This window comes from Athene cunicularia (assembly GCF_003259725.1).
Source record: "Athene cunicularia isolate RWA chromosome 12 unlocalized genomic scaffold, athCun1 chr12_part1, whole genome shotgun sequence".
NCBI classification, from domain to species: domain Eukaryota; kingdom Metazoa; phylum Chordata; class Aves; order Strigiformes; family Strigidae; genus Athene; species Athene cunicularia.
Genome location: NW_020799116.1, coordinates 21,670,663 through 21,688,501, shown reverse-complemented (window position 1 = coordinate 21,688,501; position 17,839 = coordinate 21,670,663).

The following is a 17,839-nucleotide window of genomic DNA, read 5'->3' as shown; positions in this document are numbered from 1 at the left end:
CAGCCAGAAGTTTTGCTATCTGAAGGACAAGCTGTCTTTAAGATGAGTCATGGCCTTTTTTTTTTTAGAATATCAATAATTGTACAGACACTTTCACAAATATATGGATCTATTTTATGATGAGGCAGCAAATGACAAGGCGGCAGTTAAATGACTAGGCTGTAGCTCTGAAAAGCAAATCCTCAAGATTATAGTGAATCACAAACTGGGAATGAATCAGAAATGTCATACTTCTGTCAAGAGTCAAGAAGAAAGTGACAAGAGTGACCTTTGAGAAAAGACTGAAATAACTCAAATCTAGAAAATGTAAAATGGGCAAAGTAGACCATTTCAGAGGGAGACATACATTGTTCTGCATGACCACTGGGAAATAATAGGAGGAGCAAGGAGATTATAATTGCAAAATAATATGGCACCGGTGAGGTGTGGATAACACTGTCATTACCTAGGAGGATTGTATTATGTCCACCACTGGAAAATTTAAGAGCAGGTTAGACAAACATCTTTCAGGAACAGTTCAAATAAAGTTATCCTGCCGTCAGAGAAAGGACCACACTAAAAGCACCGAAGAGACTTTTCATGGGAGTTTCCAGGATTTATCCTTCCAGGAGCTTTTCTGATCTCTCTGCAGTGCGGCAGAAAATGCAATACTCTGTACTGTCCTACAGAGGCCGAAAGCCTGCAGCTTTTGTTAAATCATCTTTCAACTTTCCAGTTCTGTTTCACAGTCTTTTGGTTCAGGAATGTCATTATGAGAACAGACTGTTTCATGTTGGCTCTGGTCAATTCATGGCTTCTAACGCAGAGTACTCGATTGCTTACTGTTTCTTGATGCTCTGCTGAATTATTCCATTGTTCCTTATTAAATTAAGGTCCAAACTAATGTCAGATTTCTGAAAAGACTCATATGACTCTCTTTTTCAAATCATGATGAGAATAGCTTGGTTGTAACCCTTCAGTTCTAGAAATGCATTGCCTTAAACTTTGACACAGTTGCCTTTGCTGCATGATTTTCAGATGTCCATTGCCTGACTCTCAGTGTCCTGTTGTTTACATTGCCATACCCAGAATTTCCTATAGCACTGTCCCATCTGGGGACACTAGTGCATGCACAGTAGTCCCCCTGAACTAACCCAGGGGAAATTTGCTAGCTTCTGCTCCGTGTTGTTACAGGATTTCTCAGTCGGTGGTAGAGAAGTAGAACTGAAGAATATTTACAGTGGAAAGACATGCACCCACCATCGGGCTTATTAAACTCTTTCTGTGACCACATATGTGGTAATATACTTCAAAATCTGCATAAGCATTTGCAATCATGTACCCTCAGCCTTTGTGTGGTTTATTATGTCCTTCCACTGTAACTGTTTCATTACAAAGTTCATCTGGAATAATTGAGAGGAAATATTCCGTTTATGCAATCAGAGCTCATTTAATACTATATTAACTAATATTTAACAGCTAATATTAACTAATTTTCATGCCATGACGATTCTACTGCCAGTAAAATTAAGTTGCCATATGCAGGAAAGTGCTAGGGAGTTTTGTTATCCAAGGTGGTTGTTTTCTGGATGTTTGGAGACTTTTACAGGGAGTTGGGAAGTTAATTCCCAGTCCTATCTCAGCCAAAACATACAGGCCAGGTACTCTTTAAATACATATTTTACATTCTTAAGCTTATTAAAAGAAACAGAAATGTCAGCCTGCAAAACTATTTGCCTATGTAGCACTCTCAAGGAAATAGTCATAAAATCCTAAAAGAATTACCTAGGTAATTCTTTAGGTCATTTTGGATTGCATATGAAAAAAACTATTTTTGCATAGAATCCCATGAAATTCAAGTCGTGATTTGTCATTAGATTAATTTCTGTCTCTGGTTTGCACAGAAAGTTCCTGTAAAGTTTTCTTACCCCATACTAGTTGTAGTCCACGAAAGATTATGACACTTTCTTTTCAATAAAGCTCTTTCCTTTCTCACAAGGTGATTTGAACAGTAGTAGGAGGATGGGATGTAGTTATTTACATTAGCTGGTTCCCGTTTCCCCAGACTGACAGAAATTCCCATGGAAATTCTGGTTACATTAACTTTGACAGAGATACGGGACTGTTTTTGGAAACTTTAAAAAAACCAACTAGGGAATAGTTTTCATTTTTATTAATATGCAGTATCTTAATTTTGTTTATTAAAGAAATAAATCAAGGTTAGTTTCTGCTTAGTTTCAGATGGTTTTCACAGGAGACAAAAAAAGAGAAGTCAGACAAATATTGGCCAAGTATCAACCCAGTCAGAAATCCCACAATAGCAGAAATCCCGAGGTGGACAGCAATAAAGTGAATAGCATGAGAAAAGAGAACATTAAAAATGAGTATGTAGTTAGCATACTTACTTCAGACATGGAAAATGATTTTGTGTTCTTGGAGATTAAACACTTTGATGAGGAATTCTTATAAAACCTTGTGATCCAGCTGACATCCCATCACATCAGGGTCTCTGCAGACATTGCAGTGCAGTGTCATATTTTTGTCCTCACAGCTAGCTCTACAAACTCTATGTGTTTAAAAATATAAACATTCATTTTCAGTGCATCAACCCTTTAAACACCCCTGAAATTATTGCTTTCCTTCTCCCCATCAAAGCTAAGGTAAAAGTTATGAGCTTGCAATTTCAGGGGAAATTAGGGGCACTTACAACCTCTGGTTTTTGCCCATCCCTTGAGCTCCCATATCAGCTTTATTTACCTCTTGCTGAAGAAACATTTGTTCCTTCACAGGTCATTAGTTTTTCTGCTTCATCAATCACCTAGGTAAGTTGTTAAATGACGCACAGCTTCTGTTTTGGCAGATTCTGACTCTGTCACCTTCACGTCATGCAACTAAGCAATGAGCCAGGCAGTCAAAAGCAACCACAAAACTCCAGGCTCCAGCAAGATAATCGGTAAAAGTCCATTTAATTTTTGTTGCATTTTCACTAGAAAGAAAACTGTAATAATTAGATGTCTCCACTAGATGTCCATATTTCAGCAATTTTCAATTATAAATTCAATGACGGTAGCTGCAGAACACATAAAAATGCTATGCTCCATTAAAAGATGTAAATACAAGATAGATTTTCAACTGAGTGAAGTTATGCACCTGGCTCTTTATCTAAAAAGGCAGTGAATAGTACAAAGAACTCAAACCCCACCTTTCGCTTTGTACATCATATTCTCTCAGAAAAAGGTCCTGTAAACCTGTCAGACGTTTCGGATATTGAATATGATCTCTGGATGTTTACAACCTTGCCTCTCTTATTATTTTTCAAATTATTATGTGCTTCGTATTAACTCGTAGGAATAAATATTTGGAAATAGCTTTCAGATTTTTAGTGTGGGTTGTTTTTTTTTTTCAGTTTGGCTTCTAGTTTTTCTATGCAGAGGGGTTTTTTTGTATTCAGATGTAAGCGGATTCCAAAACCATGGCTCAGATTTTTAGATATGCCTGCATAATTGTAAAATAATTGCTTTGCTCATTACATTTTCTTCAAATATTGATGTCTAATATTTACCTACTTTTTCTGGGTATCTAATGGGTGTTGGAAAGCATAGTTATGCTCGCGTGCACGTAAGTACGATAACTGAGCACATGTTCTCTTTTATGCTTGCAAGTTTAAACAAACTGTATGTAGACAGCCTTTTGGTCTTGGTATTCATTTACTGAAGATGCTTTTCACTGCTTTGGCTGGGCAAGGGAACCTTATGGCAACTGTGAAGAGCGAGGTTTGCACTCCATTTTAAGTGTGTGCTCATCTTCTGCCAAAGCGGTGAGTGTGGAGGCATGGGAAGCGCCAGGCTACAACTCCAAATACCTATTCGTGTGCACTGGCAGAAGAGGATCTCTGTCATCACTCTGCTCATTTTCTCAGCAAATCTAGAGTCACCTTTATCTTGCCAAATTGGTGACATTCTTGCATATTTCCTTGATTACCTGTAAGACTACAGAGGTATCAGTTCACGTTCTCTGTGATGTTTTTATGATTTGCATGCCCATTCATTAATAACAGGCCAGAGATTAATAATAGGTCATTAATAATAGGCCTGTGGTTTAGTGCAAATACTAGGGAATTCCAAGGATCTGAAATGAAGATTACTGAATTCCATTCTAGGAATAACCTAGAAGAGAGACTTTTTTCACTGTTTATCTTCTGGTTTCCCAGGCATTTTCAGTTTTGTTAAATGTAAGGATGGAACAGATTTTAGAGAATACTATGTAGCAGACCATTTTAAGGCAGCTTCCAGGACCAGATGCAAACTAGGCACTAGTGATTTATAATTCCCATAGATGTGAGTATAACATCTCGAATTGTCTCCAACACTTTTACCTCATTTATAGTACTAAGGGAACAGAATAGGTTTTATTTTTATTGTATAACAAAATTAAAATTTGGTGTCACTCCATTTAATCTAAGCCATGCCTGATCCAGGAATTTGCTTTTACATGGCTGTCTGCCTTTAAGCACATAAACAATCCTGCTGGATTCAGACATTATCTGAAATGTGTCTCAAAGCTCATCCTAAATGCTGTCTAGGTTCATGTGTCATAACTGACAAAAGGACAAAATAACAAGCATATCAAGATAAATCCCTAAATCATCACATCCTAAAACCTGAAATAAACCAAATAAATCAATTCGTTGCCAAAAGTATATATGTTTTTAAATACAAAAAAACCCCCCAGAACATCCTCTTATGGAATATATCCCAATCTTGAATATTTACTTTCCGTTTGTTTAATAACAGGAAAAGGTTTGCAGCTCTTTTGTTGAGTTTTACATGTCAGCATCTTAATATACCTATGGCATCCTTAAAACTTCTACCAGGAAAAAAACAGTGCCATGGCCTATACTAGGAAATGTTCTGTTTATTTTAAATGCATTTATGAGCACACAAAGGCAAACAATCACCTATCATAAACCAAGGAGCATATTATAATGGCTTGGTGTCTCATTTGTACTTCTTTATATAGTTCCTTGGCTCATTTGTCCCTGCCCTTCCTGTGTTCTGATCATTACCTCTCTCTGTACCTTTTGAACTCAAGTGTAGATTAAATCCTTTTTTTTCATTTCCCCATTACCTGCTGGGCTCTGCTTCTTTTGATGTCTCAGCCTTAATGAACATTGGGCTAAAGGTTTGTCATACAGCTGGTACTGGATCCATAGGATAAGGATTGCCACTAGCATGGAGAAGTGAATCCTAAAACTGAAGAGCTGCCTTTTAAGTACATAGCCCTTAGACTAGACTCTGAAAGAAAGTATGACAAATAGTTTCAAAGATCATGAGACTTCTTACAGAAGTACTTTAACCTATTTTGGCCTTGCCTGTTCTATTGTGGCAACTTCAGTAACTACAGCAAATTTGGGCTTAATCATGTTTAAAAAGTAGGATAGTTCTGCTGCTGTAGGATAGACCAAACTATATCAAATAGACTAGTTCTCTTCACATAGTTATAACATGATGTGGGCTTGTTTAAACAATGAGTAAGCTACAAACAGCTAGTGACTGGATTCCCTAGGATTATAACTGTGGGCACAGTAGTGTTTGAAATCCACGCTTCAGATAAAAAAAAAAAAAAGTAAATAACTCATAAAAGGAAGTGCAAACAGTAGGGAAATCTTGTTTCCATCTGTCAAGCTGTGTAAAGGACAGTAATACTGTAAAGAATGGTTAGCTTTATGGAGGCTACTGGGGTTTGGGCTTTGAGGACATCTTATACACTTGTCATAGTTGGGGGAGGGTGTGTGATCTTCACGCAGTTGTTCTGCATCTTCACTAACTTAGCTACACAACAGATCTCTGGCACAGACACCAAGGTTTCAGAGGTAAACATCTGGCTCAGAGATCCAGGATTGATCATATCGATCTCCTAATTATTGTCATTAAAATGAGATTCAGCAGAAAACTAGGATCATTACCGCTCCTTTAAAAATGACTGGTCTCACAGCCATTGAATAAAAAAGGCATGCTGTTGATCTGAGATAGTTTACCTATAGTTAGTTTATCTAGGAAACACCTTTCATAACTCAGATGACTGTGACCACTTATCACTAGAAAGGGTAGATCAAGCATGGCCTTTTAAAACTGCATGCAGATATGGACATGCTACTTCATCTAGAGTAGTCTTTGTAGGAAGATGCTAAGTCTATCAAATGAAATTTAAACGTTATTTAGTAGTGAGAGCTCCGTAAGCAAGACATGATTCAGAAATCTGGGGGCGAAAAAGAAGGTGATGGCCCAGAAAAACTTTCTACATTATGCTAAGAATTGAAAAATATAAGCATATTATCCCTGATCATGATCATGGTCACTGAAAGAAGCGACTGTGTTAGAATGAACATGCTAACAAGATCATATTAACTACATGAGCGAATTAAAGAGGTTGGCACAGGACAGAACTGGTTACTCAGGACTTTTCTGAGTAGTACAGCTAGTCAACAGTGCTTCAGATCTCTGAGGATCCATTGCAGATTGACAACGACCTCTGCTAACCTGTCAAAAGGGGCATTTTACATGGCACTTGACTCGGAAATGGATGAACTAATACAGAAGCTATCATATTACAGAAGGTTTTGTTTTCCTTGCTCAAAATGCAGCCTTTTACACCTTGGATAAAAAACTTGTTGGAATATTCTAAAGTAAAAAGAGAAGACTAATCACTTTATTTTTACCACGATGTAACTGTGCTATTATCTGGACCCACACTTGAAGCTGACCTTGGTGATTTAACTCAAGGCTAAACTGAACTGCTTGGTCTTCACTGTGCTTTCACCTCAGCATTGCTTCTGCACGTTAGTTGCTGCAAAGTGAAAATCATAGCATTTTAGCAGCCATGTTGAGTCCTTACTCTGTGTTTCTGCAAGGTTATTTTCACACATGATAAAATTTACAACAAGCTACCATTCTTTTACTTCGTATATAAATCCAGAAGAGAGGCACGTGGCCAAGCAATATGGGTGGCTGTATTTGAATATGAACAATCCTGTCATTGCATTGCAGCATGTTATGAAACCTACTGTGCAATTTATGACATGATTGGGTTTCATATCACAAGGGAAGAAGCTGATTAACAGTCAAATGACTAGTAGATATTGGTATTCCGATTTGTAAAACAATAGATACAAACATGCAAATCATACACTTATAATTAAATGTCACAGCAAAACTATACATAAACACACCATTTATCATATCCTTTCCCTGACAATAGCAGATAGAAATTACCACATAATTTACCGGTCTAAAATGTATTGGCTTTCAACATTTATCATATTTCATATAAGTGATTTCCATTCTGTTTTGTCTTGAAACTTTAGAGAAAAATGCGGGATATATGAATTGTTTAACACCTTCAACCTGTCTCATCTATAGATTAATATGTTCCATTCGTTGTATTATACCCACAAATCCTTCAGGAGAATCACAATTCTGTGAAATGCCTTTAGGGCACTGGATTATGTATTTGGATTTTGGATTAGGATGTAACTAGAGAGCACCCTGATGAATACACCTCTGAGAAGGCTCACATGTATGCTCTTTAAAGTGTTTAAGGTCTGGAACAAATTACACATACTCAGTTTATTTTAGATATAATTGTATGATTTTAAAATATAGGCTGGCTAGAACAATGGGATAAAACCTCCTGGTTTGTCATACCATTGTCCATATGGTGTGCTGATACAAAGAATCATCTGGAGAATGATAATAGAATAATATTGTCAACAGACAGTCTCCAAGACACACGTATTTCATATCTGCATTTTGCATATCTTCATATGACATGCAAGTTGCTGTCAGGGGGTTGCTGCAATTCTGGAGCCTAATTCTGCAGTCATATAAAGAGCCATTCATTGCGTTTAACAGACCATAGTCATGTAATGACATCTGAACTTCACTGCTTTTATTACTGATGGCTGAAAACACAATTCTCTTTAGTCTTCAGATATAAATTTCTGTGCTGACTTCTGAAGAATGTTACAGTTTAAACCACACATGCTTTCCTTACTCTTTTACCAGATCCTAGAGGTCTGTGATACCTTTTCCCTGAAAACTGCTTCTTTAGCTTTGTTTTCACCTTGAGGTATGCATTTCCCAGTTGCATTTTGTATCTACCTTTGTAAAAACTGGTTTTTTATAAGTTTTGAATTGTGGTGTAAATAGCTCTGTATTTCTGTCTCAATAATGTAAGTATTCTCATTCTTAATGTTCTTCATTCACTTAGTTTATAATAGCTGTTTGTGTCTTGCCTTAACCTTTTCAGGGGCAAGGACTGTTTTCAAATGCAGCCATAGAGCAGCAAAGTAAGATCTTGTTGCTGCTTGAATCCTAAACGCTGCTTTAATGCAAATACTGCGGCAGTGTGTATAATTTTTTAAAGCTAAAGTAACTCAGTGGAAAGTCTCACAGGTCCTAGATTAGCAAAACTTTTGTAAAGTTCATATTACTAATCTATGGAATTTATAACAAAGGTGTTGAAATCACTTACGCTTTTGCTGATTCATTTCCCCCATGGGATAGCTGATGACCTCAGCAATACCCTCACAGAAATTGAGGGCACAGAGTTGCCATCTGTACCATAAAGAACATACTGAACTCCAGTTCATCCTAAAATTTTTCCTTAATATAGATACCTTACTGCATTGCAAACCCAGGTCTATTTCAAATGCCACTTTGTTATAATCTGCTCTGACTCAGATGCTAAATTAGTATGGTATTTACAAAATATCTATCACCGTGAATTTATCTTGCCAGGAGAAGTTAAATGGTTACATATTAAAAAGATTTTATAAGCATGATCTGCCACAGTAAACATTAGTAAAAGCTGTTCTAAAACTATTTCTGTCTTCTGTTGGGAAACAAATTATTGAGGCTTGAAGGGGAAGACTGCTTAGTAAAAGGAAGGAGAATTAAACATACTGAGGTTTTAAAGGAACTCTGGTTTGCTGATGAAGTGCTTTCTACAGAAATGCAACTAATGTTTCCTTCTTTTTTAATTCTTAAATTGGGCCCAACTGCCAGTAAATGCCTTTCTTTACTATGGGTGGAGGTTTATTTTTAGTCACAAGAACAGTATAGACTAAGACAGCAGGCTGAAAATCAAGGCGTCTTATGCTAAATAAACTGCCACACACTTGAACTCTTGGTGTCAACTCATTCATCTCGCTGTGGCTCAGCTTAACTTTCTGTCAGAAACAACTTTTCAGTAGCCACCTGCCAAGGCTATAAACCTGCCTTAAATCCTTTTTCTTATCTTTCTGAAAGCATTTTTCAGTTTTTAAGCTTCACGCCTTTGGTTTTACTGAGGTTGAATTTTGCAGTACTTTAAGGCTCAGAGTGGAGCTGGAATTTTGTCTTCTTGTCTATAAACTTGCCTGTCAATCTAACAGCAGAACTGCTTGGCAACTAGTAGTATTCCCTTTGAAAGTCTGATGAGTGGTGGGCACTATAACCACACCGCCCTTTTAAAACAAAAATATCAGTCTCGATGTGTGATATATAACATAGTTCAAAACAAGTCTTTCACCAAATGTTTAACATCACCAGATGACAACCTGGTAACCAGTAAAGACAGAATTAAACTTTTTAGATGCCTGCTGGGCTGTTTGTGCAGTTTTTCTGAGCATGTTATCACCTTATTCTAAATTGAGGCATTCAAGACATCCAGCTTTTAAATGAATGTTTTTCTTTTGCTCTTGAAGGTGTTTGTGTCCACCAATGCTGTTTACCAAACTATAGTTTATGCTGAGCTACTACTTCTCCCTTCTGCTTCCATCTTGTTGAATCAACACATCAACAGAGAAAATAATTCTGATACAGTCGGCATGAAGTGCTCATTACCTTATTAAAGAACAGAACATTCTCTGTCATGTCATCTAGCTTTCAGAAGTGTTGAAAGACTAAGTCAGTTAGTGTTTGAGGAGCTCTCTGAGATCCATGCATAATCTCTGGTAAATACGTTGTCTGTTTTAAATTAAGCGTGACTCTACTCTGAAAATTAGGCTGCATACAGTGCTGCTTCCTCAGTAGAGTTGTCCTTTGTTCATATCAGCTGACCAGTTAAAAAATCTGATTTTGTCACTCATCGTCATACTGTGGAGTTAACACAACTCTGAGCAAGTGAACTGCTGATTACAGTTCATCTCCTGAAAATTCAAACAGAGTTGTTTACTGAGTTACAATCAATTACACCTGTACAAAGTCATAGTAAGTGACAGGCGGGTCACTGAGGGCGTAGTTTGCTGATATGGGGAATAACATGGATGAATTTGAGGGCCTAATCTGACCTCTAGAACTTTATGCTTTTGTACACATGCAGGGAACCTGAAAGATTCTTATCTTGTATTCCAGAACTGAAGCTAAATTTGCCGGCTTGTAGTTGACAAAAAAGTGTTTCTGCAATGTCTGTAGTCAGCATAACTTCTTACACACTTAAATCTACATGCCTATTGTCCTCAAACACACGATAGTCATACGCATGTATCGGTCCTTGTTACTTGCTACAGAAATCACACAGAGTAAATACCCATGGATGCTTGCAAAAATCTTAGGATCTCTGAGCGCGCTGGTGGATACTATATATACTAATGACATGGCTATCCAATGACAACCCAATGTCAGTAATATATATTAATGGAAAGTCTTGGGACTACAAACTATTAACACAACTCATTGCAAGACTGTAGCCCGATTGCATCAATTCTTGCAATGGGTGTACGAATCCCTGGAGTCAACACTGTCTGATTAAAAAATGACTCGTGGTTGGATTTGAATACTTGGAATAAATAAACCAGCAACTGACTATTATGCAAGCTCAATATACTTTCCCCATAGACTTTCACAAAAATGCCACATTTCTGACACCTTTCCAGCAGGCTATTTAGAGGCACCATGGTCTAGGCAGACAGGATGATAAGAGTACAAATACGAATACTGGGTCCTATTCCCTATTCTGACATGCACTTGACAAATAACACCTCAGTTACTCAATACCCTTATTTGCAAAATGGAGTGAAGCCACTTACATACCCCTTACTTTGATATTAATAGAGAATGGTACTGTTATTTAAGACTTATTATTTCTTATAATTCCTTTAAAAGCAATTCTTTTACAAAAATTCATTTAAAAGTGATTATGTATTCATAGGAATAGTAGCATCTATCTAAATGCAAATTTACTCCTTCATCCTATTAAGTATCTATAATGCATATTTAAAATCTCCATAAACCTCCTTACTCCATAAGGAATATTCTGGTCTCATAGGTGAGCAGCAGGAATCTGAAAAGGCTTTCTAATGCACACTCATGGTCTGTATGCAGGTTGCAGCAAATTGGAAAGACCCAGAAAATGTGGATTAATGTAAAACTGCTTTTTAGAACAGAATTTAACTGTTCATTCACTTCTACAAGTCCAAACCAGCAGTAATGGCAGAAGTTCAGATTCCAAACCATAGATGCCACTCCATGGCATCTGATAAAATGGGAGTCTTGTATTTGTTCATGTAACATCATTTCTAGAGGGTCTGAGGACCATCATTTGTTTACATCACCGAGTAATTATTCTATCAGTTAAAACATGGCAGATATTCACACAAAATTAATTCCTTGCTTCTGCCTTCTATTGTTTCTGATTTTACATTACAGGTGACATTGAATCAGAACAGAGAGGTGAATTAACCCATGCTCTGCTAATCAAAATCTTCCCATGCAACTCCATACGTATTTTTATGGATAGCAAATTTAAGTATTGCCTAATGTGCCAGAAAAAGTTAGGACTTAATAAGCTGTATCAGGCCCCAAGTCTTTCTAGCCTGGTAGCATGTATTTCAGTGTGACCTTTCCTCCTGCTTCAAAGGAAGATGTGAAAAAAGAATGTAAAATCTTGCATTTCTGCAAAAGCTACTGTATTTGCTGAAATGATAACCACGGTTGTGGAAAAAATACATGTGGTATGATGTGTAAAGACCTAAACTTCACGGGTTTGGACTCATTCTGAAGAGGTAATCCCTTTCTCAACACACAACTGAAATAGCCAGGTTATATTAGGTTTCAGGGGAAAGAAATCCTCCCCTGGATACGAGCTCTGAAGCCGTGGATGCAGCAGTACAGTGGCTCCCATTCAGGCTGCGCCACACAAACTGAGATGGGTCTAGATCTGTGGTCTGAGACCCCCAGTGCCACCCTTGCTTCTCTGCTGCTTGCACATGTGCAATCTTTTCAGAGATGTGCAAAATAACCACACGCAGGGCAACTGCCAAAAGGCTAAATGTCATTCAGGTTATTTTTTTACCTCTCATTTTTTAGATAAGAGGTTTAGGATTAGGAAGCATCTGGAGCTCATCACTGTAATTTAGACTTCTGCCTAGAACATCTGTGTAGATAAACTCACCAGTGTTTCTTTCACATATCAGAATTTCAAGGCAAATTCAACTGTTTAGTCTCTGCCACATTGCTGCAAAGTTAAATAATCTCAATGTGCACACGTAACTTAAATTCATGTACTTTACTACCTATGATGCATATAATAACTTCTATTTACACCACAAGATGCCTAGATTCAGGCTGCTAACTGCTATTTGAAAAGAACAGTTAAGAGGTGTGACCTATATTACATTTTTGTGAGGCAGTATGTATTCAGAATTAGCAGATTCTAATTATCAGTGGAGAAAGGAGGTAGGGGATATCAACTTACTTCGTAAGAAAAACAGGAGTCTGCTGTATCTTATCATTGTATAGCCAAAACAAAAAGGAGGTGGCAAAGTACTAGTTTTCTTCAGAGATACCCCACTGCTATCTGTCTAATGCCATTGAACAAAACGACCCAGTGTCATTGGGTCTGACTGTGGTATACAATATTTTGGTGTCATTATCAGGATATGTAACTCTATGGAATCCAAGGGGAGGTCATAACTTACTACCTGTTTGCAGCCACTTTTGGGAGAAAATGTTCCAGTAGCAGTCAGCTCATATTGGCAGTAAAGCAAAGCTAAGTCTTCCAGGAAGAAGGGAAGCTTCACTTCATCAACTGCAATGCAAAATAAGATACAATAGAATGAATATTTTAAAACTGGCTAGGAACAATGTTAATATCATTAATTATAGGAGAGTTTTTTTCATGAATGGCCAGAACCTTAATTTTATGAAACTAGTGCTACAATGTTTACAACCACAAAAAGGGATGAAAGGGGTAAAATATACTGTTAGCCCGCAGAGAATTGTTTTATACACTGAAATTGCTAGCATTTTATTTACCCTATATTTAGGTCTGTACTGTTCATTAAAATTAAGTATGTCCTTAACCTAAATATCCTGATGATCCTAAAGTAAATACCTCCATTCTGTTAAAATTTAGAAAATCATAGACAACTTTGGGTTTGAAAGTAAACCCTATCTGAATCATCTCCTAGTCTGCCTTTATGCAATGTTTTTAAACTTCTTTCAAGGCTAGAAAGTCTGCAACTGCATATTTTTGGGGGTCTGATTTGCTGAACTTCCCATAAAGCAAGAACAATAACCTGTAAAATAAATCCTAGAAGAGCTTCTCGTCATAAAGAGACAATCAACAATTCAGTGTTCCCCCACCTTTTTAGAATTTGTTCCCTTCTTTCCTGTAACAATGTGACTGACCCAGGCAGACAGTCACGGCTATGCTATGTACTGTCTAAGTGTGCAGCCTTTGGTCTCCTTTACCCTTCCTGGCTCAGACACGTTGATTCACTTTTCACGTGGCTGCCAGAAAGGAGAGAATTTTCAGAGGGAAGAGAAATGGGTAGAGAAAGAAGGGGGAAAGAAGAGGGACAAAAGCCAGGACTGCCCTGCAGTTCACCACATTCTTACAGAATATAGTCCTTACTCCTCCACTAGGATCTTCCCTAGTTCTGAGAAACTCCTGAAGTGAGAAAGAGGCATCCCAGGAATATTAAGGTAACTTTAAGCTTGACCCTAAATATTAGGGTACATTTGCTCTTAAGATCCCAACAAACAGAACTTACCATGGAAAAAATATTCTTCCGTTATGGTCTCTCAGTTTTCCTTAATTTTTTACCCAAAGTTCTTTTTCTTAATTGTGTTCTATTACTTCCAGTTGCATTTGCAAGCACACAACCTTGTTTGCCTCTCTATACAAATGCTCTCTAACACGTTAGCATAGAACATTTGGTCATGATACTTCATTCCCATCACTCTGAAGGCATGTGAAGGGCACCTGGGGCAAATGTACAACAAGCAGGTCTTCCCAGTTTGGACTCGTACCAAACGTCTGCTATCCATGAACTTCATATGGCTTTGTCTGGTACTGAGATGAGGTGAAACTTCTGTTGCCTTTTTCAAACACAGGCCTATTGCAGCACTGCAAGGTCCTGTTGCATCAACATGAGGTTTCAAAATATAGTAAAACCAACTTGGCCCTAGATTATTTATTTATTTGGTACTAATGTCTAAGAGAGCAGCAGCATTACTGACAGCAGAAGGATTCCAAGCATCTGTCCTTAGCTTTCCAGTGACCCTAGGGAAGCAACCAATAATCCACATATTTTAATTGCCATGAGGGTTTGTGGGCTGTGGAGGGGTGGGAATGTGGGAAGCATATTTCTGGAGCTATAATTAATTCTACTTGTTGTATATGTGTGATTTATGTGACAGCCTCACCATTGTGTGAATAAAAGAGTTGTTATAAAGACATGTGGAGGTATAATATTTGAAGGAAGAGGAATATATAGCAATTTCAGTGTCTGTAATAAACCATGCACATTGGAAAGGCTCTCTTAAAACACGGTAGCACGCTGCCAAGAATTATCCTTTAGTTTTCTACAGCTCGAGAATTATTCCAAGAGTGTCCCTAGAGTTTTTTTGGCTACTGAGATCAGGATTCACCAAGAATTTGAATTAAAGGCTGCAAGCTTGCTAAAAGACACAAGTGGGGCTTCCAGATCTTCTGACAATAGATGTATCAGAAGCACATGATACCCTGCTCACCTCTGCTCCTTCCCAGAACACTCTTCAGTTGGTGTTTGCCCTGTTCTCCCAAAGAAGCACAGAAAGAAAGGAACAAACCATTCTGCCACAACTCTTTTTCAACTTTGGCATAAGCAGATAAGATGTAACCTGGGTATTATTTCATGCACAATCTTTTTTTGAAAATTAGTCATCTTTTAAAACAGTTTTGGATATTTTAAATTTTTCTGTGCAAACTCTTCAACTTCATCCAGGATGATTCTGCATTAAAACAGACTCCATACTATATTTCAGAATAAATTATGGCACTGAGAAAGATTATCATACCAGAAGCATTCTTCTGTCATAAATGTCTATGCAATGCTGACCCACACATTTTGTGTGACCACAAGCAAATGTTTCTACAGAAGTATGTCATCTGACACCTATATCTTTTTTGCCTCAGTGTCTTCCTCTTTTTACATACTGATGCTATGAGGTGATGCCATGCTGAGTCACCCATGTAGTGACAAGACACAGCTTACATAAGTGCTTGTAAAAAGTTAATTTTTATTTCTAGGTACACTACTTGACATGGACCAGTTGCAAAAGATAATCCCCTTCTATGGCTAGTCAGAATACAGCAATTTCTTTGCTTGTACTCTTCAGAAGAATAAGGTGACTTACATTCTCTGTATTTAAACTGCTGGATAAAATGTAAAGGAAGGAGATCTGTCATTTTGTTCCCTCCATTAATATCCTGCCATCCCCACACATTGCCTCATAGTTCAGGCTGTATTCAGGTTACTAATTTGAATGCAAAGCTACCCTTAACACAGTTGCATGCAAATAGATATCATTTGCTCAGACAAGAAATTATTCCATTTCTTCTCCTGTGAAAGCTTAAAAATTGCTATAGAAATTATCTGACCAGTATATAATTATCTATAATCATCAGCAGCTCAGCTATGGTATTATCTGCAGCTTCTAGTATACAAAATTTCAGGGTCCAAATTCGGTGCTGGTGCAAACGTCTGTGGTTCCCATGAGAGTCTGATAAACTGGTAAATGCAATACTGGCTGTGTTCATTTACAAAAAGATTTCTGAAATAGTTCTGTGTTGAATTACAACAATTCCAGAACTTAATCCTGATGTTAAAAAATATGCTAATGCTAGCACTGTTGAACCTTGCATCATGAAGCAGGTGTTATTTTTGCTTTATACAAATGATATGTTTCTTGAAAAATATTTGAGTATTGAACACAAACCAAAAGAACTTCCGTATACATCAGCAAAACTATTGAACAGTGCAAAGGTTATGAAATATGGACAGAAGCTATATGTATTGCATAGCACTTGACAGAAATAAAAGTGGGTTTAGTCCTGTTCATATAGAAAAAGGACCCAGTCAATTAGTAAGCCCTGTTGTTGATTATCTCAGCAAAGATGAGGGGTGAATGGTTACAAATGCTACATAACCATGCACCCTTAGAAGTGGCTTTCCAGGCTACTGCTGTAGACATTAGTGACTTCACAAACAGGGACTTACTGTCTTGCTACCAGAAGGGTACTGTTCTGTAAGTAAATAGGCTTAATTCTCCAGAGATTTAGTTTATCTCATATGTATCAACAGAGAAGGAAATAAATGGGTAAAACAAAACCCTAGTAGGATTCCATAAATCCAGCCATTCTTTTTAAAACCTTGGAGGAATGTGACAGAAGCAGCAGATGACACGGGCTGTTGATCCTACCTATTACACTTCATAGAGCTTGTGAAAATAAAAATTCTTTCTGTCTAATATCCCAAACTACTGGGTGGTTGTGAGGTAGAGTCGGGGTGTTACATGTGGTATATTGGATATCTAGAATCTCTCTGTCAAAGATGTGGCTGCCAGTCACAAAAGGAAAACAAGAGAACTCTGTGTATATGCTGTGGTGGTGCATGTGTAGCCATTTCCAGGACTAGGCTGAAAATATACCCTGTGAAAGAATGCTGTCAGTGCGGGCTCAGACTAAGGGTCAAAAGACAAATTCTTTAACATGAAGGACCCTGTAATTTCCTACCTTGGAGCACTGATTGCAGGAAAGGGTGCTGGCTCAGAGGCAGTATGGATGACACAAGAAGTTTAAAATGAGTCACAATTTTGTCGAATTAAGAAAAATAGCAAGTATTTAATTAAATAAGTTATACTGTTCTCATCTTCATTAACAGAACAGTGACGTATAGCCATCAGTTCAATGGTCCTTACTTTTCAGTCTCTGGAGAGGCTTTTCCTGTTTGGAGGCAGCCATAAACCAAGGTGAGACTTAATGACCAGTCACCAAAAATTCACAGGCCTCCAGGACATGGAGGCAGGAATAGAATTCCAGGGAACAGAGCCGCATAGCCCATTTAAGATGTTTAGATATCATCTAGCTGCTTGCTGAAATAACTGAGAGTGAAAATGAACTGTCAAAAGTCAAGACAGGTAGCTGCAGAGAGTTGTTCAGAAATGTGAGTCCTAACACTTATTTGACTGGTATTTTCAAAGCCAGTGTATCCGGATACTGCTGAGATTTCAGAAGGATGGCAGTAACTCTTCACACTGTCGTTCTGCTTATTCCAGCTCCTTCTCACTGATGGCTGGCATGTCGCCTCTCCTGTGTGTGAGCTCAGGCAGGCTCTGCGATCCCTTCCTCTGATGTCAGGACAGGCTTTTCTCTCATTGTCAGCAACCAGGCAAGGCCACTGCCCCATTCATCTTCACTGACTAATTTGTGGGGAAAGGAGGTGGATGAATTACCTCTCTGTGCACAGAAAGCATAAAGTGAATTATCTTCTGTTGCCACGTTTGAGAGCATTTTTCCACACTCTGACTGGCTTGCAGACAGAATATGCAATGTA